Here is an 8,338-nt window from a genome sequence, read left to right on the forward strand (position 1 = left end):
ATGGAAGTGCATAAGCAGTGATAGAGAAATTAGTATTTTAAAGTTTAGATACTAGTTATTATTGATACATTGAGAATTTGATTTTTATTCCAGCAAGGAAAACTTGTTACAAATAGTAATTTCAAAATAGTTATTTTAGCCAGTTTAATGTGAGAAAAGGTGTAGCATGTTTCAAACTCTTTTTATAATTGCAGCAGAATCAGAATTGTTTTAGCTTATTAGTCATTCGTGTATTTTACACACTTTTTTACTGACTGTCTTCATTCTGTCTCTTCTTGTGTCTTAATTGATCATTTTGATGTTGATATAGTTCATCTTTTTATCTTTTGAAAATAATTTGAACAAGTGAACCATTTGCTGCTGTTTATTGGGGTGGTGTATTTTGCTTTTTCCAATGAGTCTTAACTTGGGGTTGTTATCAGACATTGTCTAAGCTTTTGTGTAAGATTTTATGCTACCTTTTAAAGACTTCCTTTGTAAATTCCATTTGCATTGGTTGTAACTGTGTACCAGCTTTTTTTATGCATTAACAATTTTCTCTTAAAGACTTATGAATATTGTGAATTCTCCAGTTTAACAGTAATGTTCAGTATTAACAAAAATGTAGTGGCCTTGATTGGAAGTTTTATAACTGTGGTGTATATTTATGCATAGTAGTACATATTATTGTTAAGAGAAAATTATAAGATTCCTACTTACATATAAAAGCTGGAGGCAGAAGTTTTTTTTGTTGTTGTTATTCTTTTATGATTGTCCTTTTTTCTTGGCATAACTACTATTTTTACAGATTTAAGTGAGACATTGTTTATCATCTTTCATTGGTTTGAATTACTTCTTAATAAATTAATTTTTGCTTATATGATACTTTCGCATGTAATGTGAAGGTTTTGCATTCTTTATGCAAATGATTTATTATGTGAAAGGTGCTATTCTTTTAACAAGGAAGTTTTGTGAACTGTTCCTTTGTACACTCAATGACAGCTGTTAAAAGCTTGTGAGTTAGTGGTGTAAATGAAAGATAAAATGTTCTGTGTGATTGGCTTTTTGTAAATAAATTATTGCGGTGCATTTTTTTTGTGTGATAATTTCCATTTTTCTTTTTTGCAAAATTTATGAAATGTAAAGTGATTCTTAAAAGTTTGAAAATTTTTATAAGTTGCATGCTGTAAATACTTGTTTTGTGCAATTAAAAAAAATGAATTGGAAATGTGCACACACACTAAATAAAATGCACAAATGTTTATTTTGATTGCTTATTTAATTATTATTACTGTTACTGGGAAGCTTTCATAAGCCCTTGCTGATAATGTGACAATTCATAAATTGGATTGCAGAGGTTTCTAGTTATACACTTTTTTTTTTTTTAATTAATCACTCCCACACACACACACGAGGCTGCAAGGCCCATAGCAAATAAATGTGTTGTGGGCTGATTTATGCAAATCTGTTGAAATTGTATGGATCCCTAAATATAGGAGATAAGACAACAAATTATTATTTTTTTTTTATATATAAAAGTGGACAAATGAGTGTGTGTGTGTGTGTGTGTGTGTGTGTGTGTGTGTGTGTGTGTGTGTGTGTGTGTGTGTGTGTGTGTGTGTGTTGCGTGTGCATGCACACACACACACTCATTTGTCCACAATTTTGTTGTTTTTTCTTAATTATAAAGGGCTCTTAATCCGGTTTTCAGTGGAGTATATCTTTAGCTCCCAGTGTATTTTGCTGAGGGAAGATTAATTTTAAATAACAGTAAATGATGAATGGTTCTGCAAGTAATAGTATTATATGTATGTGGGGTGTGTGTGTGTGTAGCTTTATGATTGTTAAATTCTGATGTTTAGCGTTCAGTGTAAAGGCATATTCTTGTGAATGCTGTAGATGGAGTTTTAATATAGGCCTGCTTATCTGTTTATTCATTCTTTTTTTATATAATGCTTTGTTTTCATCAAATCTAATTTAAAGATTTGTCAGGAAACTTTTTTGATTTAAGGAATAATACAGTGAAATTAAGAAAGAAAGAAATTAACTATGTACTGTTCTTCTGTAGTTTGGATAAATTTTCTAATCGTTTTTGGATAAACTCAAAATACATTAAATCTGCAAATGTGCTACCACTTTCCTTTGGACATGGAAATATGAGGGAGGGAAGGGGGGAGGGAGAAACTGTGTTAGCCATTTTGCATTGTTTTTCAGCTCCGTATTTGCAACTTTTTATCACTGTTCACCTTTGTAACTAAATACAAGTTATATAGTGGGTGAGATAACTGTGTGAATGACTCATAACTCAGACTGTAAAATTTTTCATCAGAATCAAGATCATGATGAGTGATATGTGCAAATTATGTATTTAGTATAAAATATCTAGTTGGTAATGATATGAAAGTATTTAAATATAAAAGTGGAGCAAATGTACCTTTGTATGATGAAATCAATCTGATAATTAATGTTAGCTTCTCGATGAGCATGAGTGATGCTGTGCTATAAATTATTCTTTTCTTTATATTCCTTGAGAGAGATTTTAAAAAAATCACCTTTTTTTTTGCTAGATTACTTACTTCAATAGGCTCCTGTAAATGTTTATTTTCTTTTAATTTCAGAAACTTTATTTGAAATGCATATGTAAAAATTGTACAAATTAACCTTTGCTTACCGTGTGCAATATCATTGTATGATGCACCAAATTTAGATGTGTATTTATGTATAATTATTAAGAGATTCAAATTCTAACATTTTAAATTCTATCTGCAAAATTTACTTTCTATATATATCAGATATCCTTCACATTGGTTCACCAAATGTTTGAGTGAATTCAGTTTAGCAATTATTAATGTATAGCATTCTACTCCTAAATACCAGTTTAGCTATTTTTGATAATTAGATCTTTTTTTCCTGCTCTATGAAATCTGTTGTATCATACATTATGAATAGTGTGCTTGAAAAATATTTTGAGGGTGGTGGATGTTAATATATATATATATATATATATATATATAAATAAACAAATATATATATATAAAAACTTGTGTGCAACCTGTGAGATTGTATCTTTACGGTGAATAAATGCTGCAAAATCGCCCATTTGGGATCACAAAATGTCAAATAAAAAAGATTCGAACAAATATATGTATTGGTTTCTTATTTTGTTACCCTACTCTGTGGATAATAGTTAACATTAATTTCATACTGAAAATAAAATAATATACTTTTCAATAATATTCATGATATAAATTACTGTACTAGTTTTTGCTATGTAAAAACTACCCAATATTACTTATATTATGAATTTTTTTTTCTATTTAATATTCCTCTCATTTTGTATTTTAATTCCTCTTTATCAATAACTGCTCCTACAGTTCCAAGGTCCTTTCCTATTCTTTACATGTTCAAACCATTTCAAGGGAGAGTTCACAAGCTTAAGTGCTGGGAGAAACTCATGTTAGAGGCTTAATGGAGTAAAACAGCACTGAGAAAGGATTAACAATATTATTTACTTCTTCCAATATTTCATCTCAGTCACTGAGACATCATTGGGAGTACAATATGAGACTTGTAACACACACACACACACACACACACACACACACACACACACACACACACACACACACACACACACACAAAGGCAACACAAAACCAAGTGAAACAAGTGGATGAAAGACCAGAGTCCCAACTAGGTGGGTCATCTGTGGGCACCTGTTGGCAGCCTAGGATGTAAACCAAGATCTCGCAGTATTGGTGTTTCTTGTATTTTGGGTAAATTAATGCAACTATATTTATTTAAATTAGACTGATTTCTGAGAGCAGCTGCATATTCCGAAGATAGTTTTTCTCTTCTAAATTTACTGCAATGAAGCATGGTAGTTTTTTTTTCCCTAATTGATTCTATGAGCTAAATCTAAAGTATGTTATGCAAGGCCCGATTGACTATAGTCATGACTGCAGATGTACTTTTTGTGTTCTTCCATGTGGAGGTTGGCTTATTTTTTTGATACTGCAAAAACTGTAGCCATTACAATAGAAAGTGTGGTGTATATGATTAAGTTCTGCTTTAAGAGAAGACTCATTAGAACAGTGGTTACAGGCTCTATTGGTCAGTGTTTTATTATTATCAACACACCTCCATGGAGTCAAGAGACTCATCGCAGGAGTTCCCACTCTCACATGGACAGCTCATTGTACCTTGACTTAAATGCACTCATCACACTCTCAGGCAATGCATTCTGACCCGCCACTATCCATGCAAAAATTCTCCTTGCTCACACCCACCTTATACAGCTTCCAGGGATAGCCTCCTGTTCTTCCCCTGTGAACAGATATTCTATGAAAAATCTCATCCACAATAATTCGGTAATTACCAACTTTATATGTTTTGTTCATGTTTCTCATCTTTCTCTATCCACTACTGTAATTTGCATTCTCTCAATCTGTCCTCATATTTCAGAGAAGAGAAACCAATTTAGTCAATTATCTCTGGACTCCCTCTAACATCTCATCATCCTTTTGAAAACTGGGTGACCTTATCTACCATAACCCTTAAAATCTTTCATCTTCTCAACTTCCTGTAAAATATTCCCACCAATCCTGTAGTCTATCTTGCTTTCCAAATTTTAAAATCTCACACTTTACAACATTAAACTGACATCTCCACACACTTTGTCTACATCTGCTCTACTTCTCATAACTCTCACCAAAAAATACATCTGCTCTACTTCTCACCATAACTCTCATAACTCACACTGCAAACAACTGTATACCACCATTTAAGCCCTTTCCAATGTCATTTACATACAAATTAAACAACAACAATGGCCCAAAACAGACCCCTGGGGCATGCCGCTAGTGACTTTCCTCTTCTGTGATAGCACTCCCCCATACACAACTTGCTGATACCTATCAGACAGCCAATCTCCAATCCAGTGCACTAATCTACTATCCAACCCCATATGTTCCAGTTTAACTACTATACTACTAGTATAGGTAAATATGACTTCTCCATTGCTTCTGGGTCTGGCTCCCACTGACGAGACCTCAATACAGGGCGAAACTTGTCTGGGTAGTGGCCCTTCCCTTAATGCATAGTATTATACATGTCTGCAAGGAGATGTGTTTTGCATTATGGGAGATACTGAGACAAGGAGTGATGAGAACTTGGTCCACCTTTACCACAAGTTGCCTCAGTCCTGAAGATACTTCAGGCACAAACTTTGTTTGCTTACACTTGGATAAAGAATTAAACTAAATTTATTACAGTTTAACTACTAGTTTGGCATGTGGCAATCTATCAAAAGCCTTTGCAAAATCTAAATATACTACTGTATATGCATACCCCTTGTCCAACGTATTCGTCATCTTGTTATAATATTTTAATGATACTGTATTGTTGAGAGGGAGGGTAATGGGAAAGTTTATGAATATGGGTGGGTTTCCTGTACACTGAAAAAATCGGATTACCATTGGGTAGTTGTATTACCAAGATGTCTAGAAAGGCTAAACTATTATTAGTTTCTTTTTCCATGATAAACTGGACTTTAGGAAGAAGACTATTTGAGGTGGGTGAGGAAAGAGTAATGTGTCTGGGCCTTGAGGCCAAATGAAGAACAGATCATTCATCCACATATCTTAACCAGATAAAAGTTTGAGGGGGGGGGGGCTAAGTCGATAGCTTGTTTTTCAAAATATATGCCATTAAAAAAAAAAATTGGCAGGGGAGGTTATGAGAAGGGGAGAACCCATAATGGTGTACTCTCTATCTGTGTATAAATTTTGTCCTAAGAGAAATATCCAGAATGTATAGCAAAGGAACATTAATATCAGGAAGGAAAAACGAAGTGATTTAGTGAACTAGAGGTGTCATTTAAGGGAATATTGAGGAGCAGTGAGGCAATAACAGAACTAACATATCTGTTATTTAACATTAAACCCTCAGAAGTTTTAAAATGGAGAATTTTTTTATATAGAGGAAGTGATATGACCAATGAGGGGGTGGGGGCGGTATGATATCCTTATATGTTCTACTAAAGATCTGCTCGCTCTGTGCCCAGAGTTCATAAAATGCCCTGTTCCTGCAAGTTGGCCTACCATGGATAGACAGGAAGATAAATCAACATCCACATGGAAGAACAAAAAATTCATCTGTTGTCAACCAGGTCTTGTGGACCATACTTTAGATATAGCTCATAGAATTAATTGGGAAAAAACCACCATGCTCCATTGTAGTAAATTTAAAAGAGAAAGGCTATTTTTGGAATATGCAGCTGCTCTCAGAATTCAGCCTAATTTAAATAAATTATATTGAATTCCAGTAGGCTAACGTAGCCATCAGTGCTTCAGGATCCCAGTTACTACCTAGGATGTAAATCCTAGGCAGTCAACAGGTGCCCAACCTAGTTGGCATTCTGGTCTTTCGTCCACGAGTTTCATTTGGGTTTTATGTCGTCTTTGTGTGTGTTACGTCTCATATTTCACTCCCTATTGATGTCTCAGTGACAGATGAATAACAGAAGAATTAATGTTAATCCTTACTCAGTGCTGTTTCACTCCATTAATCCTCTAACATGAGTTTCTAGTAACATTTCTAATGCCTACATTTTTTATCCTGTCTTTCCTATGTGTGTTAATATCCTCAAAACTTCCATCTTTGTATTCTACTTGTCTCTTTTTGTTAGTTTCTGTCTTTACTGCATAAGATAAGGACCTGTTATTTTTGTTAGAGAATAGGGCAAAGAGGGAAAATTCAACTACTGGAACAAACTCCAACTCATCAGATTCCAGGATGGCACCTTTAATGCAGAAGTATCAGTGGAAAAGAAGTGGAACGAACTAGCAGCATTAGAGAGGTAACACATCAATATAATTAGTGTTACTTAGAGAAGACAAAAATAGGCAGATTTTTCTGAATAACAATTATAAAATGTTATATATATATTCAGATAATAGTGATTAGGGGGAGTAAAACTTGAGCAATACCTCCCAGTTGTTACCCTACACCCCTAGGAAATGCTTAATATACTCCCAGCAGGCTAGCATTTCTGGTGAAGCATGTCAGTAAATCACCCCCATATGTAGGTTTTTGCTGATTATGCAAAAGAAACGAGATACAGAAGAATCCTATGGTGTAACCCCAATCCATTTTCTCGAAGAGAATGAAGCCTGTTGGTGGAGGCCCATAAGCTGAAGCAAGAGCTAGGCACTCAAACATCAACTCTGGAGAAATCCACTCATTGTATCCACTTACAATGTTCATACTGTTTGTACCCTCATGAAATGTGGAAAATTTCATGAACTTTGCATTGGAGCAGAGCCTGAAACCCTTTATGTGGTCTTCATCTATGGGTGGTTTGTTTCTTTATTTTGAAGATAATGCAGGTGTAATTCTAAGCACAAAGAACAGATTTTGAATGGAGTGAAGTCATATCAAACTTCAAAAAATTGACTTTCATCATCAGACAAATACGATAATAGAGGAAACTAAATTCTAATCAGAAGTATCAATAATTACATCTCGTTTATCTTCAATAGAATTGTTTATCTCCAACAGTTAGATACCTAAAGACAAAAATTAAAAACTTAAAGAACTTCCAAAAAAGTAATTTATTAGTGAAGTATAAATGCTTTGCCAAAAAATAATGGCCATAACTATAAACTGTTTTAGGAATTACAAAAGACATTGGACCTTTTAATGTATCTCAATACAAACGAAAATGGATATTTTCTAGCCGAACTATGTAACAATCATAACCTTGCCAATTTACAGAGCAAATTTCTACACAAACCTTGAAGAGAACATCCAAATGCAGGTGTATTTGGATCTTTCAAATATGAAAGATCACAAATCTATCATATTTGAATGGAAAAATGGGTGACACCAGCTCAAAATTGCAGAGTACTTTTAAACCTAAAACAAGAATAGCAAATGTCACTGGAATGACCTAACTCTTACTAACATATAAATCAGGTATATAGCACTGCAAAACAAACAGGTCTAATGACTGAGAATCATCCCAGAACTTCACTTATACAGTATAGCACAATCCATCCATGGAGTAGTAGCTAGAACTTTGGTCACCAAGACTTTATCTTCTCAATAAAAATAGGTAACGCAAACCACTGAAGAATTGATAAGTAAACGCAATGACATTAAACAGCGATACAGGAATCAAAGGATGCATATCTACATACTCAACTAAATAACTATTATATGGCTTTTTCAAGCGAATAAGGGAAACCACATCCAGGCTGCCTGTCAGAAATTAGAACTGTATCCAAACCATTTCGACGAATGGGTGGTGTGTTTCTTTATTTTGAAGATAATGCAGGTATAATAGTAAGCACAAAGAGA

The sequence above is a fragment of the Typopeltis vanoorti genome, chromosome 6 (genome assembly GCF_054136105.1).
Source record: "Typopeltis vanoorti isolate ZY-2024b chromosome 6, IOZ_Tvanoo_1.0, whole genome shotgun sequence".
In the NCBI taxonomy this organism is placed as follows: domain Eukaryota; kingdom Metazoa; phylum Arthropoda; class Arachnida; order Uropygi; family Thelyphonidae; genus Typopeltis; species Typopeltis vanoorti.